Consider the following 15,890-nt stretch of genomic DNA (forward strand, 5'->3'; position numbering starts at 1 on the left):
GTAACTGCTAGGCGCACTGCCCAGAAAGAAGCCTGCCGGACTTTGTTAAAAACCAGCTGTACATCTGTACGTGAGATGTGCCACCGGATATATGCTGCAGAGAAAATATTCAAGTAAAAAACAAATGCGCCGCTACTACACCCCCAGCATGTGTTTCTATATTGTTTAGCTTTTCACCTAGACCCTCCGAGCTAGCCCTATGAAACAAGAAATTGCACGGAGGTGGTATTTGCACCTGGTATATATATATATATATATATATATATATATGGGCATGTTCAGATAAGAACGGTAATCGAGGTCCCTTGACCATTTTTTTTGTTTTCAATGAAATTTTTATATCTGATGGGCAAATGTGTCCACACAAAGGAATGAACCTAGTTTTGCAAGAAACTTCGTAGTTTTCTCGGAAAAAAATCGTATGTCACAAGCGGTGGAGAACGTCGTTTTTGCCACTTCGCAAGGTTGCAAGTTTGGAGCCTCACTGCATGCACAATATTTTTTTTCCGCACATAAGTACTTTTTCGTTACCTCTTTGCAACGTGTACTATACGAAAGAATAAAAAAACTTTTTGTTGCTGTGTCAATCTTCGAAATAAGAAATCGCAAACTTCGCTTCCGGAGCTATGTGGTGCAAAAAAGGCACTTTTCAGGGCAGCCTCAGGGCAAGATGCCTAAAGATCTCCACACTGAATCTTTTTCTCAGTATTTTACAGCTACATTTACTCACTTTAGGCAAGTTTTGCAGTTCTATACTTGACAGATATTTTTCAATATGGCCTCAAATTTGGCCGAAGTTCAATAACGTCAAAGAAGTGACAATTTTGACTTGGATTTAAAAGAAAAACATCATCATCGAATTTCATTAAAATTTGCCTGAATAATCCTCAATACTCGATAATATTAGGGTACCAAGAAGTGTTGCATTATATTGTTTTAAAGTATGAAAATGAATACAAAACTGAGTTCATAATTTCAATCCCTGCGATTGCTCAGTATTTTCTCTTAGGATGCGCTATCGTGAGAAGCTGAATTTAGTATTGTCTTTTTGTGGGTAAATTTTAAACGCTACAGTTTCTGAGTTCATAAGTGTAATTTTTAAGTGTTTTTTTCTCTTACAATGAAATGTCTAAAGCTCCTATTCGCTTTCGTACTCTTCTAACAGTGGGACTTAACTTACTGTAAGCATATTCGAGAACGTTATTTTGGAGTGACGTGTGGTTAGTGGTCGTTTATGCAAACATTTAATGCACTCTCTACTCTCGCTACTCTCAAGATGCCTTTAACGAGCTGCCGCCACTCCATGGATTAACCACGCTTGGCAGCCGCTCCTATAGCTATATAACGCCCGGCGCGACCCCGAATTTCATAGCACCATGTGTGCCGCCACTGCACCGAGGCTTTATCTGTCGTTATCATCTTTCCATCGTAACGCACCGAACGCCTGGCAGTTATACCTGAGCCTTGGACCTTCGACCGAGACAGGCCCGATGAGCGGATGTTGTTCGGATCTCGAGTTTCGCGTGTCGTTCTGCAGGCCTGGTAGACGGTGGGGTCGTTTTCTGTACTCACGTGGTTTCTCTGCGCTCGAGGGCTCCCACGACAAGCATACTTGGTATCTCAGTCTCAGCTCGTACGCCAGACCGAACCAGCGTCAGTGTCGACGGTGGGCAGCCTGTGTTAAAAATCCATCCATCTGTCCATCTCCTTTTTTTGGAAAAGCAGCCCTAGGCCCTGCATCCGTCACCTGCTCTTCTGTCCCACGATAATCTTCGGGAGCGGTGAGCTTTTGCATTCATGAAGAGATTTCCGTGGCGAACGTATTGTGCCGACTACTCAAAAAGGCACAAACAGAGAATTGAAAAAGGACGTAATTTTCGCAGTGTAAAGACACTCAATGTCGCTGCTCTCAAAAAAGTCCTACTTCCCGAAGAAGCTCTCCGAGTACGAGAAAGTGACTTCATCTGTCAGAATTGTTACCGTCGGTTCAAGGAAGACATAGATAATATGCAGGCAGAGTCAACCGAAACATTCGGAGAATTCCGCCCTGGAGAAGAAATCATAGAAAATTTAAACTTCATTGTCAGCCTTACCTCCGAAATCTCGCCCCTAAAGCCACCGAGCGCTCTAAAAAAACGCCTCAGACTCTCCTATGCAAAGCGAAAGCAGGAAGAGGTGGCAAGAGCTATGGTGACGAAAATCCGATCAGGGATACAGGCAGCATATAATATCCCAGAGACTTCGCGTGCGTCACAAGAAAAGTGTGCGCAATGCAGCAGCTGGGAAGACAACCTACATGCTGCCTACAATAGGTGTACGTCCTTTCAAGAGCGTTGCCAGCTGCTGACACTGCTACCACGCAACCTAACCGTGAAATATGTACAGGAAGTTATTCCAGAGGCAACGAGGTACGTTATTCAAGAATCGAAGATGATGGTGGATGAAGAAGGCGTATGGTGTCAGGATTGGGGGCTCAATCCCGTCGCTCGTGATCCGTTGTCAAGTTTGGAGTCCGGCATGAATTCGAAGGTAGCTGGCCCATACCGTCGTCCAACTTATCCACGCTGAGGACGTTGATGAAGGGAAGAACTGCTGCTCATCGAGAACGAGGAATAAGGGTTTATTTACAGTATTTAAATCAGTCTAACATGACTGCTTGAGAAAAAGAGTGTCAGTCCAACATGACTGCACGAGAGAAGTGTGTCGAGCATCCGCACAACAGCCGTTTTTAAACACTCGGTCCGCCGGCGATACAAGGTGACGCGAACGTTCGTTTACTCATTGTAAATTCGTCGCCGCCCCGCAGAACAGTTTACGCACACAAAGGCACACACATTCCGAAGTCCGGAGCCGACGTCAGAGGGGAGTCGTTCCGGGTACCTCGGAGACATTCTGGGTAGCTCGTTGTCCTGCGTGCCGGCCGGTGCATGGGAAGCGACATAAAACGGCTTTCCCGCGGCAGCTTGCTCACGCGTAGCAAATCAGGTCCGCGCTGGGGACCTCGGGCACAATAGTTCGTCCGTCGAACCCGTTTCGTCACAACGGCGATGGGGCTGGTGGATGGAGGCGGTTTTCAGCACAAAGCCCGCTTCTTCGAACGCAGCCTAGCTGCAGCGACGGAGAGTGGGGGATGCGCGTCTTGTCCCCCAGTCGTAATTGGGTGGCAATTTTGCCTTGCAGCTCGCCATTCTTAACAGCGCCTCCATGGCCCGAAAAATCTCGACTGTCTAGCGCTGACAACCGCTAGGCAGGAAGAGAACGGCTGGTGGTCAAGGGGGGATTGATGTCTTTGCTCGCAGCGACCACTTGTGTATTGATGTCACCGCCCCAAAACATCCAACAAGGACAGGCAACTGCAATATGAACCCCACAACACGGCTCTGCGCCGAGATGACGTGCATTGGCTCTCACTTTAGACTCGCTAGGCTTCAAAAAAAAAAAAAAACAACATAAGTGCAGAAACCAAAAATGCTGCATTTCGCTATGCCAATTTCTGAAGCAAATTCCTGCTGACAAATTCAGCAATCATGGAGGGAATCCTGCTAAATGAGAGGGGATCTTCTTCGCTTAATAAAATTAGCACTAGTAACCCTAAAATTTAGGCGGGACCCTCAAACGCAGAATTCAAATTAGCCTGCTTAATCCATCCGCATTGCTATGCAACTTTCCCTTCTTATATCTAACGGAGAAGTTGTACTCTTGGAGAGTGAGGCTCCATCGGAGCAAGCGGCCATTTTTGTGTGACATTTGATTGAGCCACGTCAGAGGACAGTGTTCGGTCTCGAAGATGAACTTCGCTCCGTACAAGTAACACGACAACTTCTGTGCGGCCCAAACCAAACAAGCACATTCTTTCTCTGAAGCGCTGTAGGCTTCCTCTCTTACATTTAGTTTACGGCTGGCATAGAGGATAGGATGCTCCTCGTTATCGTCGCCGACCTGACTAAGTACGACGCCCATACCTCTGTCGCTTGCGTCGCATTGGACTATGAATTCCTTTGTGTAGTCTGGCGCGCGAAGCACAGGGCGAGAAACCAATAGCGTTTTCAAACTTTGGAAAGCGTTCTCTTTGTCCTTATCCCAGTGTACGTTACTCGGTGCTCCCTTTCGGAGGGCGTCTGTTAATGGACTTGCCATTTGCGAGTAATTCGGAATGTACCGTTGATAGTACCCCACAAGTCCCAAAAATGAACGAAGGTTCGTTTTCGTGCGCGGCTGAGAAAATCCTCCAATCCTAGCTATTTTTAGCTCAGCCGGCCCTCTCATGCCCTGACCGACAACATGGCCCAGATAAGTAACCTGCGAACAACCAAACCTACACTTTTCCGCTTTCATCGTTAAGCCGGCTTCCCTCAACCGTGAGAACACCTGTTTGAGGTGCGATACGTGTTGTTCCCAGTTGTCCGAAAAAATTGCTACATCATCAAGATAGGGCAAGGCGAACTCCTGCAAGTATTTTAGGACAATATCCATTAACTTAGAGAAGCTAAACGGCGCGTTCTTCAGCCCGAAGCTGAGTGCGAGAGGGCGAAAAGTGCCTACAGGCGAGATGAATGCTGCATAGCGGCTGGCACTTTCTGAAAGGGGAACTTGCCAGTACCCCCGCACGAGATCTATAGTTGAAATTTATTTAGCAGCGCTAACTCTTTCAATTCGTTCCTCAATGCTGGGTATCGGTTGCAGCTGATCCCTAGTGATGGCATTTAACTTCCTGTAGTCAACACACGGACGAGGGTCCTTGTTAGGGGTTTCTACCAGTATTAGCGGTGACGTGTAGTCACTCTCAGCGGGCTCAATAACTCCCAACTCTAGCATGCGCTGTATCTCTGCATCCATAATCTCTCTCTGTCTTGGAGACACCCTGTAAGGCTTTGACCTTATTGGTTCGGTTGATGTCAGCTCTATTTCATGCGTTATTAGTTCGGTTCTACCCGGCCGATCGCTGAATCGGTCGAGATATTCCCCTAACACCTCTTTTAGCTCATCTAGCTGCTCGGGTCTTAGAGCGTGCGAGCTTACCTAGTGTTCTACTACTTCTTCTAGGCCGATTTCAGAGTTGGAGGTCGCCCTATACTTCTTAAACTTGGTACTAATGCCATCCGGCTCGTTGATGGTATAGTTAACGACTCCTCTCCGCTCTACATACGGCTTCATCAAATTACAGTGATATATCCTCACCTCCTTCCTGCGACCGGGCATTTTCAGAGCATAGTTAGTATCTGAAAGTTTGTGCAACACTTTAACGGGCCCGTCCCAGTGAACTTCAAGCTTGTTCTTTCTTGAAGGTTTGAGGATCATTACCTGGTCTCCGGCGTTAAACGTACGAAGCCTCGCATTATTGTCGTAATAGAATTTGGCGTTCTTTTGAGCTACTCCCATGTTCTTTCCGACTAGTTCTTGGGTTGCGCTTAGCCGTTCCAGTAAATTTAGCACGTATTCAACCACTGTTGGACTCTCCCCTCTTTTCTCCCACATCTCTCTTAACATTCTCAGTGGAGAACGGAGTGTCCTTCCATACACTAGTTCTGCTGGTGAGAACCCCGTCGCTTCATGTGGAACCGTTCGCAAAGCAAACATAGTTGCCGGCAGACAGTTCTCCCAGTCCTCCTTATGCTCGTAACAGAGCGCACGCAAAACTCGCTTAAGCACCGAATGCCACCTCTCTACACTGTTTTACTGAGGGTGATAGATAGAACTGTGTATTAACTTTACCCCGCACTTTTGCAAGAATGTGGAAGTCAGTGCGCTCGTGAATACTGACCCTTGATCTGCCTGAATTTCGGCTGGAAACCCAACTCGTGCAAACACTGTCAAAAGCGCGTCTACTACTTCGGTGGAACTGAGCTCTTTCAAAGGGATTGCTTCTGGAAACTTGGTAGCCGGACACAGCATGGTAAACAAGTACCTGTAGCCCAATTTTGTTTTTGGAAGAGGCCCTACCGTGTCTATTACAAGTCGTCTGAAAGGCTCTGTTATTAAGGGCACTACCTTCAGTGGAGCTTTCCATGTCTCTCCTGGTTTAGCAGAACGCTGGCAGGCGTCGCATGACCTTACAAAGTTTTCTACGTCTTTGAAACAGCCAGGCCAGTAGTATTCCATAAGCAATCTTTCCTTTGATTTGTTTATGCCTAGGTGGCCGGACCACCCATTTCCATGACAGAGACTCAAAAGGTCCTCCCTATACTTAGTAGGTACGACTAACTGGTCTAAAATCCTACCCTTTCGATCTCTGTAGTGCCGATACAACAAACCTCCTCTCTCATGTATCGTCACGTTGCGCCTAGCAATGCCTTCTTTAGCTGTGTCATGTAATTTAGCTAAGCTCTCATCATTCTTTTGCTCAGCTGCCAGTGACTCTTTATCCACACGTAAGAGCTGATCAAAGTTCTTTGACGCCGGTGATAATAACGACCCTGTCTCGCTTGTGAGTGCGTCAGCTTGCTCTTCCTGCAGGCTAGAACTTTGACACTCTAGTGCTACGCTCTCATTGAGCTGGTCAGCTGGCAGGCTCTCCTCAACTGTTCTTTTGTCCCTCGGGCCTAGCTCGGATTAGGGTAGTGAAGTTATCCCCTTTTCTATTTCCGCTGTAGGAGCTTGTGCATTTTCAGCCGAAAGCGCCGCGATCTTACGAGCTTGGCCTCGGGTCAATTCTTGTACTATGCCCTCTCCCAGTTTGAGCCCTTTGTCACGCAGTAACTGATTCGAACGATTCGAAAAGATGTAAGACAAAAATTTGGAAACTGCAGCCTCAGTCTCTAGCTCCCCGAATGGTCCATTGATTTTGACTTTGGCCATGGGCAGACACACGCTGTGTTCTTCTACAACCTGTTTTATCCATGCTACTTCTCCGGTGAAGTCATCTACCGTCACGTAAGACGGATGGACAATGTCCATCGTGGCGGCTCTGTCTCTTAGCACTCGGCATGGTTTTCCATTAACTTGCAGGTCGTGAAGATATGGACTTAGAAGTTCCATATCCTCATCTTTTTCCTCCACGTAGGAGAAAACTACGCTAGGCTTCCCGCAGTTTACAGCTATATGTCCCAGTTTGTGGCATTTGTAACAGCGAATTGGTCTAAAAGATTCGAATTTTCTTTTCTGTTCTTTTTGTGCGGTTTCTCCGTTAAGTTTCTCCTCGCTCTTTTCTGTGGGCTTTTCCGCCATGTCTACAGGCTCCGATCGTCTAGTCTGCGCACCCTTTTTGAACGGAAATGGTTTCCGCGGTCCATTTCGACCGTCCCAGTTTACCTCCTCGGCGTTCAACTTTCTACGGGTTGCGTACTCTTCGGCTAATTCAGCCGCCCTTTCCACAGTGTTTACATTACCTCTGTCTTGCACCCACAGTTTCACAGCTTGGGGGATGGTTTTGTAAAACTGCTCTAGACACATGCATTCAATGATCATGTCTCTGCTGTCGTACGCTTCCGCGCTTTTAAGCCACTCGACTAGGTTGGCCTTTAAGCTATATGCAAACTCCGGATATCCCTCGCTATCTTTCTTGCCTGTGCCCCTAAACCTTTGCCGAAAAGCTTCGTCTGAAAGGCGGTATTTCTTCAGGAGACTAGCCTTAACTTTTGAATAATCATATGCATCCTGTGCACTCAATCTGGCGATTACTTCCGCCGCCTCACATGGCAACATAGACAGCAACCGCTGTGGCCATGTACTCGGGCCGAAGTTCATCTTTTCGCAAGTCCTTTCAAAATTGCTTAGGAACAAGCCTATGTCGGTCCCGACCTCAAATGGCTTTATTAGCCTGTCCATGCGGTACGATTCTGCCTCACTTGATCGTCCCAGAGCGCCTTCACTTCCTTGAGACAACTCCAAACGTTTGCTTTCAAGTTCAAGTTGCATTTTTCTTAACTCGCGATCTTTATCGCGTTCCTCTCTCTCCTGTTCTTTTCTCTCTCGTTCTTCTCTCTTTTTCAGAAGTTCAAACCCCATTTCAATTTCTTCCTCACTGGCCTTTCCGGAAATTAGCTGCAATAATTCCGATTTTAGCATTTCCTTGCAGACATCTAGGCCCAGTTCCTCACCAACAATCAACAACTCGTCTCTCAGCAGTGTCCTTAACTCCATGATTGCTGCTTTACTGCCTTGATTCTGCTCTCTAAATCTAGCTTGGAAAACACAACCTAGCTAACACTCAACAATCTAGCTTCCTTACAGTTCTAAACAGAACAACCACAAAATGAAGCCTAGAGAGTCAAAGCAAGAATCAAGCACTCACCGCAGATACAGCACCATGTCGCAAAGTCCATCCCACCACTGCCACCAGTTGTCAGGATTGGGGGCTCAATCCCGTCGCTCATGATCCGTTGTCAAGTTTGGAGTCCGGCATGAATTCGAAGGTAGCTGGCCCATACCGTCGTCCAACTTATCCACGCTGAGGACGTTGATGAAGGGAAGAACTGCTTCTCATCGAGAACGAGGAATAAGGGTTTATTTACAGTATTTAAATCAGTCTAACATGACTGCTTGAGAAAAAGAGTGTCAGTCCAACATGACTGCACGAGAGAAGTGTGTCGAGCATCCGCACAACAGCCGTTTTTAAACACTCGGTCCGCCGGCGATACAAGGTGACGCGAACGTTCGTTTACTCATTGTAAATTCGCCGCCGCCCCGCAGAACAGTTTACGCACACAAAGGCACACACATTCCGAAGTCCGGAGCCGACGTCAGAGGGGAGTCGTTCCGGGTACCTCGGAGACATTCTGGGTAGCTCGTTGTCCTGCGTGCCGGCCGGTGCATGGGAAGCGACATAAAACGGCTTTCCCGCGGCAGCTTGCTCACGCGTAGCAAATCAGGTCCGCGCTGGGGACCTCGGGCACAATAGTTCGTCCGTCGAACCCGTTTCGTCACAACGGCGATGGGGCTGGTGGGTGGAGGCGGTTTTCAGCACAAAGCCCGCTTCTTCGAACGCAGCCTAGCTGCAGCGACGGAGAGTGGGGGATGCGCGTCTTGTCCCCCAGTCGTAATTGGGTGGCAATTTTGCCTTGCAGCTCGCCATTCTTAACAATGGTCAACACAGGAGCGATATACAAGATGTAAGCTACAACACGAAGACATTACCACCGTTTTAGAATATTACACCATGGATGAACTCGATTGCTCTATACAGACACCGAACAAAAAGGATGTTGTGAGAATCGAAAAGGAGGGAGAGAAGGAATGGGTACCTAAACGGTTCATGAAGCGGTCTTTGCGAGAAGCATTCCGCCTCTACAAGCAAGCTCACCCTGCCTCCCAGGTTGGCCTCACAAAATTCATATCCTTGCGTCCTAAGTGGGTGAAATGCTGGCCACAGTGGCAAGTGAGTGTTTGCGTGTGCTGTGCAAACCTTCAGTTGTGCATCGTGGGACTGCAGAACGCCTCCGGAAGGTCGCTTTCTCCCGAGTCTCTGCGCATGCCAGGAACCTACTGCGTCATGTTTCCTCAGGAATTGTGAGCACTGTCCACAAGATGGCATTTTCACTTTGGAAAATTTTGATATGAGCAGCGAGGACGAGGTGTTGATTGCTTCATAGGAATACGGTGAGCTAGTTAAAAAAACTCTGACCGCTTCATCATTTATGAGATAATTTCTAAGAATGACCATGAAATGGATTCCCCACAACTATATCAGATCTGTGCAAGCAAAAGCAATACATGAAGAAAAACAGAGCTGCGAGAGAGGTGCAATTGTTTTGCATTTTGATTTCCCCGAAAACTGGACAGTTGTGCTTCCAGACGCAGTACAAGCGTACCATTGGCAGAAAAAGCAGGTCACCGTGTTTACCTGCGTTGTCACGTCAAGAAAATCGACTCGGAACTACGCCGTTATTTCTGACGAAACGTCTCACGATTCAGCTCATGCATGTTTGGCTCTGTCGAAAACCAAAGCACATCTCGAAGACAACGCGCCAATCTACACCACAACAACACATGTGAGCGACGGGGCTCCCGCTCACTTCAAGAATAAATATCAGTTTCATGAGCTACAACGCAGTGAATGTCAAGAGACGAAATGGATGTTTTCGGCCACTGGACAGGGCAAAAATGCTTGCGACGGCGTTGGTGGGCTTGTGAAACATCGAGCATCACACCACAACTTGCGGAAGCCTGCAAGTGAGGTCATACAAACAGCCAGCGGCTTCGTGGACGCAATTCAAGGAACGCTAAAGAACATCACCATTCTGGAGCTCCCACAGAGGGAGCTTGCAGACTTTCGCGAAATGAAGAAGGAAGAATGGAAAACTGCAAAGAAAGTGCCTGGAGTTCAGACACTCCACATGTGGAAGTACGTTCAATCAAATGAAGGCAGTGCATCCTACGTGGCCTCCACCGCTGCTTCAGAAAGGAAGAGACTGTGATCTGGTTTGTGCTTCGGGCTGGACAATATAGTGTGCGCATACCGAAGTCAACTGCTGCCGTTTATTTCTTGTTACAACTTTCTGAATTGCAGTCTCCACATAAAGCGGCATACCATTTGTAAATTGTGTCCCGATTAAAACTCCTGCTGATTAAAAACCTTGCAGATAAATTGTCCCCCTCAGAAGACGACGTTTTGTCTCCTGACAGTGCCCTGTAGAACCATTGAACACAGAGGTAAACAGATGCAGGTGCTGTCGGAGTTGGAGGAAATCCCAGCGCTGGCGCCAGTTGAAGGAGTTGAGGAGGAAATCCCACCGCTGGCGCCGGTTGTAGGAGTTGAGGACGGACTTCGATATGAAAAAAAACTTGGGAGGTTTATTTTACATTATTTACAGTGAGACGTCCATTAACAGTCGTACAGTCATTACGGGCCGGCAGCAACTCGGACGCTGCGGCCCGTCGCAAGAAGTTCTAGATAGAGGAATCAGGGAATGCTCTAGGATCCTCTAGAATCCTCTTCTTGCTGCTCCCGGTCTCTCTTTTAAGCCCTTCGATGTCTGGAAGACGCGTCATGTTCGGCCAATGGGAGAGCCCGCTCAGATGACGCCATTTTCAGCCATTGGAAGGCGCCCGTGCGATGGTGTCACGCCCGGCGTGTCACGCCCGGTCTTACCTTGCTGACTTGCAATGCGTCGTCACAACGAGAGAACGGGGACGACGCTTGGGCCCCAATTGTCCGAGGGCCCTCTTCAAAGGCGGCCGGGGCGACACTGCCAGGCCTTCCCGGTACATCACAGCTGTCTTACTTCGGGACTCACGTTACCTGGAACAGTGCCGGGCTATCCCTTCGCTTTCTGGAAGAGTCAAGCATTGAATAGCCCAACCGGCGGCGTACGAAGTGGGGGCCCTCAACTTGTTTGCCCGTGCGCGCCTCTGGAATGTGGCATCCGTGCTTCTGCGCTTCTCAATTAGCTGTGGTGCGATTCGATGTGGTCTGGGGAACTCGAAGGGGGCTCAGAAAAAGGTCCCGTATCTAACAGTGCGGAAACGTCGGCTTCAGAAACACATTAATATTCATTTTATATATAAAAAACTTTTCTGGGCACCGATAAATGATCTAATATTTTTAAAGAATCGATTACATACCAATGTAACTTAGGATGATAAATTAGGCAATACAAAACACGTTTGACCACCGCAGCCAGTTCTTGAGACATCAGGTAAAATCACGAATTTATTCCCCTTTTGACGCATCAAGAATCCCGCTAACAAGCGAGTAGAAGCTCTACAAACATTGAGGATGGTTCGGATATTCTGGTCAATAATATGTGACCAAGTTCAGTGAGTGCTAAAACTAATTTTTGACAGTTACTATTTCTAAGAGGCAGTAATAAACAACTCTAGATAACAAAAACATGAACTCAGTTTTGTATTCATTTTTATACTTTAAAACAGTATAATGCAACACCTTTTTAGTACCTTAAAATTAACGATTATTGGGGATTATTCAGGCAAATTTTAATGAGATTCGACGATGTGGTTTTTTTTTTTTAAATCGAAGTCAAAGTTGTCACTTTTTTGACGTTTTTGATCTTCGGCCAAATTTGAGGCCATATTGAAAAATATCTGTCAAGTGTAAAACTACAAAACTTGCCTAAAGTGAGTAAAAGTAGTTGGAAAATACAGAGAAAAAGATTAAGTGTGGAGATATTTACGCATCTTGCCCTGAGGCTGCCCTGAAAAGTGCCTTTTTTGCACCGAATAGCTCCGGAAGCGAAGTTTGCGATTTTTTATTTAGAAGACTGACACAGCGAAAAAATGTTTTTTTATTTGTTCGTTTAGTACATGTTGCAAAGAGGTAACGAAAAAATACTTATGAGCGGAAAAATTTATTGTGCATGCAGTGAGCGTCCAAACTTGCAACTTTGCGAAGTGGCAAAAACGACGTTCTCCACCTCCTGTGACATACGATTTTTTTCCGTGAAAACTACGAAGTTTCTTGCAAAACTAAGGTTCATTGCTTTGTGTGGACACATTTGCCCATCAGATATAAAAATTTCATTGAAAACGAAAAATGGTCATGGGACCTCGACTACCGTTCTTATCTGAACATGCCCATATATATATAGATATATATATATATATATATATATATATATATATATATATATATATATATATATAGCATACGAAATGATAACAGTTTAAGGCATTCACGCATTGTTGTCATGCACGGTGGATAATTCACGCCCGCGATAACCATGGATTTTGAGCCATGCTTGACCACAATTCTTCCAAAAATGTCTGCCGTGAGGATCAGCCCATTATGTCGACCAGTTAGGCAAGTGATGATAATTTCAGGAACACTGACAATTAGTATCTACACCATTTCATATTCGTGAAAAACTCGGTGACGTTTCCTAAACCAGAGAGAGAGAGAAAACAAGGGTAGGAAAGGCAGGGAGGTCAACCAGAACAGCATCCGGTTTGCTACCCTACACTGGGGGTGGGGGAAAGGGGAACAAAACAGTGACACAACCCAGGGGCCCACAGCGCTGCGATAGGTACGCCATCGCAAAAGATTTGCCGATCACGATTGTAGGTACGGCTTACCCGCATTGTATTTACTATTGAGGAGGAGCACGCTTTACAGAAAAATATTCGAGATTTGCTGTCAGGCGAACTGAGGCGACAAATCATCACTGTCACCGGCCTCGTGGAACTCAGTGCGCGGATCTCGACCAATCAGCCTTCAGCTCGGTCAGTCCTTCGAACTAAGACACCAAGTACTGGTGTCTACTTCCACCAACTAGCAGCAATTTCTCTGGGCAGCGGGTCTCTAAGATCAGTAACCAAAGGCACCTATCTTTTGCAACAAGTTACAGCTTAGTTGTTATACTTGGCCCGGTGATAGCTTACGTTGCATGCTCTCTTGGTGTTTGTGTCCGTCCCGGTGTGTATTCGTAAGTAGTGATTTTTTGCCCACTTCTTTTCCTGTTGAGGCTGTCTGTTTTGGCTTTCTGAGTTGTTTTATTCGTTGCTCTGCTTTTGTTTCCAAGAAACACATCCAGTATTCTGTAAACACTTGTACAACTACAACTAGACGCATTTAATACAGAATACATGGCGCAGCTGTATGTAATCCAGCGTTTGGCCATCCTGCTCCCTCTTAACCACTTGCCAATCAGTCGTAACTGGTTATTGTTCTTCAGATGACATAGCGCCAATACACATACGGGCAACATTTCTAAAACGTCGTTGTTCAGTCAATTCACCCGTTGCCCGTCTATGCATGCTTTCACTTCTTATTCACTCCTTAGAATTTAGTACTGTTCCTAACATCTAGCGTTTCCTATCACGGCAAGATGTTGGCACATACGTTTGTGCTTATTCTAAAGCACCACTTTTGATCAATGAATCATACTACGTAATAATGAGCGAGGGATGTTGTTAATATTTATTTCTCGTGATATTCAACGCTTATGGCTTCTTCTTAGCAAGTTTCAGCACTCGCACATCATACGTTTAGAACCAACATTCTTGATGTCGATATATCATGGTGTTGTTTTCAAGCTTGCCGGCAGTTATTTTACGCCCTTCTTCACACTGTCTTGCCGCGACTGATTGCTGTGGGCAGCGGTATTCCACCGCATTTCTTTTACTTCCTGTTTGTTCCCGAAGCACTCAGAACTTGCCAGCAGCGGTTGCAGGAGCAAGGCCTTCTCTGTGTGGCGCGTGTGCCGCGATATAAAAGGGCGAAGCGCCATATATATATATATATATATATATATATATATATATATCTTATGTCCTATGTCATAGGCCCTATGGCCCACACCATAGGGACCTATGGCATGGGCCATAGAATCACGGGCGACAGTCAGATGGGCGTCTTAGGTGTGGCCTCACTTTCGACATGTAGTAGCACCTCTATGAGCGCAGTCCCTCATGAATCCTTTTTAATGCAACCTCCACGCGGGTTGTCTGATCTGCAAGGAGATATCAATGCCTGTCTGCAGCGGCGAAGGATTGCCTTTATTGACAGGCACATGACTTCTGGATGTTGTGTTAATGGCGGTAATGGATATATGACACAAGATTTGTTACCAGCTGCATCTGACTTTTTCATGTTTTCTTGTAGTGTATTAGTGCTCGCGAGGTAGTCAATATGTGTGTGTGTTTGAAATATAGCACACTGGGGGGCCCGGAAAAAGAGAACGTCATTTGCGGGATATGAATTCCGATATGTAAATGTTTTACCGTTTGAGTGCATATGTTTGTCGGCTTCATTGCCTCGTGCCATGGCTAAATGAGTTCATAATTTCAGCGGTTAAAGAAAACGCCGGCAGCTCTTGCGCCTCTCCATCTCCCGTGTATTGTTAAGAATGGCCGTACGGGCCAGCTTTCAGCCCGCTGCACATGTTCCAAGCCCACCAGACAGGGAGCTCTTCCGAGAACTGCGGACGGCCGGCAGCCACGTGGCGCGCGATCAGCTCAGGAAATTGGTACTTGGCGGAGCCATCCGGGACAAAGTAGTTCTACGGAGCCCTCTGACGTCGGCACTGAAAGCTGGGCGGTACCGAGAACTGCGGATGACCAGCGGCCACGTGGCGCGCGGTCAGCTCAGGCATGTGGTACTCCGCCGCACCACCCGAGACGGAGCACAGTTCTACGAAGCCCTCGGTCGTTGACTCCGGAGCCTTTGTGTGTATGGGCTCGAACTTGTGTGCATTAGGGTGGGTGAGCCATAGTGCGAGCCGGCGGCAAGTTTACAATGCTTGGACGAACCTTCCCGACCATTCCTGCTCCGTCCCCGCCGAACGATGACGTCGAACTATGACGTCAAGCGGAGAGCTTATAAGCAGAGTTTGCCGGCTGCTAGGGTGTGCTCGTGTCGTGATCGTTGTCGGGAGCTGAGTGCTCTGTCATACTAGAAATGTACTAGTGAGCTGTGTGCTCGTAAACTGTTTGCTGTATGTTAGTTTTGCGGGCTCCATATGGGAGGCGCCCAAGTCTGCCAATGTATGTCCTGTTCAAAATGTAAAGACTGCCATTAAATCCTGCTCGCCCAGTCCTGTCGTCCCAAGTTCATCTCCACAGCTACGCCTGCCAAATTTAATAACTGAATGGCAGCGGAGGGATCAGCCTACGGCTCCTAGACCAGCCTATGGCTTCTAGATCGGCCTACGACTCGGGAGACAGCAACGGCAGCTGACGGACGTTGGCACATGGTGACCGACCGGTATCCTGATCAAGTTGGAGGCGACTTGAGATTGACCACCTCTTGCAACTGACTGGATACGGCGGGGAAGGACTGGTGATATGGTGCTGCTTCAGTGGGTAAGCGTTTGGTTTTGGCTGTAAGATTTACCAGGCTTCAATTTCACTGTGTTTTTGGATTTGATTCGCTGGGATCTTTTACTTGTATTTTGATTTGCGTGGGTATCGCAACAAGTATTGTGTGACAGCAGAGCCAAAGCTTAAAGCAGCGACCATGGTCCTAATGTGTTTGACGAGAGCTGACCTGTGGTGGTTGT

At 47.1% G+C, this 15,890-nt stretch overlaps 1 pseudogene; it reads left to right on the top strand.

Annotated features, from left to right (window-relative positions):
- The first annotated feature begins 1,897 nt into the window (after window positions 1-1,897).
- On the top strand, window positions 1,898-10,450 carry LOC126532068 (uncharacterized; annotated as a pseudogene).
- Window positions 10,451-15,890: the final 5,440 nt, after the last annotated feature.

The sequence above is a fragment of the Dermacentor andersoni genome, chromosome 5 (genome assembly GCF_023375885.2).
Source record: "Dermacentor andersoni chromosome 5, qqDerAnde1_hic_scaffold, whole genome shotgun sequence".
Lineage (NCBI taxonomy): Eukaryota > Metazoa > Arthropoda > Arachnida > Ixodida > Ixodidae > Dermacentor > Dermacentor andersoni.